At 40.9% G+C, this 3,246-nt stretch overlaps 1 protein-coding gene across 1 annotated transcript in view; it reads left to right on the forward strand.

Moving 5' to 3' along the window:
* The window catches only part of Tusc3 (tumor suppressor candidate 3), a 146,576-nt gene that overhangs the window by 50,711 nt on the left and 92,619 nt on the right, over positions 1-3,246 (forward strand). The window lies entirely within an intron of this gene.

Consider the following 3,246-nt stretch of genomic DNA (forward strand, 5'->3'; position numbering starts at 1 on the left):
ACACACACACATACACAAATACACACTCATATACTATAGGGTTTTCTTCAGCTGGTAAGAACAAAATTACATCATCTGTGGGAGAACGGAACTAGAAATTAGTATATTAGTAAATAGTAATTAGTAAATAAGTATATTAGTCAAAATAATCCAGACTGACCAAGATTAATTCTTTTCTGTGCTGAGACTTTTCATTGGCGATGGGGTCAGGTTCTGAGGGTGCTGGTCCGTAAGGTGGGTAGCTCTGGGGAAGCCCAGATTCCGTCCTTATTTCCTGAAGCACAGGTCTCAGTGGAATACTTGTTAAGATAGGTGAATATTTTTATGTGAGTAGTTGATGGCTCTTACCTTTGAAATCTTAAAACCTTAAAATAACTAAAAACTAGCCAGCGATGCCAAGGATATTTTAGGATATGTACTATGAGAAGCCAAATACAGAACTGTCTTGGAACCCAGTTTGGGGAGGTGGAGGTCAGATGCCCCTTTCCATTCAGAAGTACTGATCTTTCCATACCCATTTTAAACATGCACACCAGAACGGGAACTTTAATTTCGAAATGGAAGTAAACGCCCTGCCTGCCTGTCACATTTGAGGCTTTAAAATTTAGGTTATGTCTGTAAATTGACTGTTTTAAAGAGTAAACTTCTCGGTATGACTGGGAAGCACTTCTCCATGGACCACTTGTGTTTGATGGTCATGCATGTCTGAGCAGAGTTTTTGTGGTTGCGCTGTCTTTTCAAGGACATCATTATATAAAATGCTGTGAAGATTGGGATAGCAGCTCCCTCTTGGCCAGAGGGTAGATTTACTTCTCCATAAAAACAGAAACTTTTTTTTCTCTTCACGGTAAAGGTTGGGCAGATTTGCTAACAGTTCTTTTAAAAGCTTGGTCTTTCCACAGCAGGGAAGCTGCCTCATTCAGTAAAGTAACTGTTGTCCGAGCACAAGGATCTGAGTACTGTTCTCCAGCACATAGTAAAGACGGAGAGTGGCCCAGCACACCTATATCCCGAGAATTGGTGACTGTGAAATGGGACAGTCTATGAAGCTCCAGCCAGCCTAGCTGAATTATGAGCTTCAGATTTAGTGAGAGACCCTGTCCAAAAAAAAAAAAAAATAGCGTACTACATCCATTCTCGTCTCCACATACACAAGCACACCCACCCACACCCACCCTGCACATATTGACATGAACATGTCTGTGTGCCACAAACACAAACACAGAACAAAAGACTGCGGGTTTCTAAGCTCTGGATTCTTGAGCTGTCAGATAAACCCCCTGATTGTCCATCATTCACTTAGGTCACTTGGTTCCTGTTGGGATACAGATGGCATCGTTACGTTCTCACTGTGAGAAATACCTCTGGGAATTTCTTCTAGTCTCTGAAGTTATGATATGTTATAAGTAGACTGAAACACTTAGTTTGCATTTAAACAGTTGTTTTAACTGATAGATATTGGTATAATTATGTGACTCCACTGCTCCAGCAGCTATCATTTGAAGAAATTCAAAGTGTGCTGTGAATATTTGTGTTTAATGAGAAAAGTATGTCTCATTAGGAACTCCCCTAGGAATCAGAGAGGTAGCAGTTTCTAAAACTAGTTTCCTAAGCTTCCTTAGGGATTTGACTTGACTCGGCTTAGTTTCTGCTTTGAAGACTGTTTTTGCTTTAAAATGACAATTCTCAAATATTTAAGACACACTTTACGTTTATATTGTGCCTGTTAGTTAAATTGTAAAAGCTTAAAGGAACTTTGGGCAACCTTGATTCATTGAGCTTTAGCGTGAAGAGTTGAAGACTTAAATCCTATGAATATCCAGTGGTTTTCTGTACCTTGAGAATGTGTGTCTTCAGAATGAAGACTTAAGAGCTAACCCTGCCTGTAGAGTTCTTAAAACTTTTTGGGGCTGTTGATGGGGCTGAAAAGTTTCTTCCCAATTAGTTTTTATTAGTTATTTTAATATGATTATTAGTCTTATAAAAATGTACTCAGACTTTCAGGAGGAATTAGCGGTTACATTCATCTGCATCTAAATAGGTTGTTTTCAAGTTAGAGTTAATTTCAGTTCTTGCCTTTTTGTTAGAGCCAGATTATGTCATTTGAAAACAAACACAATTAACCCAGTAATTAGCCATAATTCTTTATCATACATTTGTCCTTATATGCCAACTTTAATACTTTCTGCCCACTCTTCAGCCAGGCTGCACCCTCTTCTTCCATTTCTTTTGATTTAATTTTTCCCTTTGCCTTGGTTGGACCAGCATACACTAATTTTTTTTTTTTGCTTTTTTTCCCCTAAAAGGCAGGTGATACATCTGTCTTTTTCTTTTTGTGTATGTCCACCTCTGCAGAGTTCATAGGGAGCCACTGTGAGCGTTCTTTTTGTGAAGGAAGGGGCGAGATTGCCTCTCCCCCTAAACTGTATATGGAACTGGCTTAGATGCAACACTTCCAGCCTGTTCTGACCTGACACCTGTGTGGTCTGCAAGGACAAGGGCCGTCTTGCTTCCAGATGCACATCCATTTGTAGGGTTTCTTTTCAGGCTTTTACAGGGACAGTCAGTGGTCTGAGGATGAGCCTTCTGCTTAGAAGCTTGGGTACCCACTCTGGAAGAGAATGGCAGAAGAACTCTAGCCTCTTCTGTGATCTTTCAGTCTCTGCCTTTCTCATTGTTGCCCTGCCTGCCCCATGTCCATCACCTTCCTTCCGTCACTGCAATTGAATTTCTCCTGCTTGTGACCTTTATAAATAAAATTACACAGCTGTCTTTTATGGATTTTTATACTTAGAAGATTTCTCTGCTATTGCATGTTTAAAAGTAAAGCAAGTTTAGTCAAGGAGATGCTCCCACTCCACAGTTTGCTAGAGAGCATGGTAAGGAAGGGAGGGAGAAGGAGAAAGAGAGACAGGGAGGGAGGGAGAGAATGTGTACACACCTATCTGTGTGCGGTGTGTGTGTCCATGGTGGTCAGCTTGGGTAGAGCTGCTGATGTGATCTTACCTAGATGTCCTTTCCCTGCCCTTTGAGAAGCAGAGCAGGTTTCCTTAAGTCTCTTTTGTCTGCACCATTCACGTGCTTATGTTGCTGGCTTCTTCAGCATCCATCCTAGGGGGTAGTAGACCAGACCTGCAGGAAACTTGTTGCTTTGTCGTTCTTCAGATCTTCAAGTCTCCTGCCTGTCTGTGTGTCTTCCACTTGGTACAGGCTTCTTTGCTGGCTGGCTTTTTTTTTTTTTTTTTT

This window comes from Microtus ochrogaster, linkage group LG7_11, assembly GCF_000317375.1.
Source record: "Microtus ochrogaster isolate Prairie Vole_2 linkage group LG7_11, MicOch1.0, whole genome shotgun sequence".
In the NCBI taxonomy this organism is placed as follows: domain Eukaryota; kingdom Metazoa; phylum Chordata; class Mammalia; order Rodentia; family Cricetidae; genus Microtus; species Microtus ochrogaster.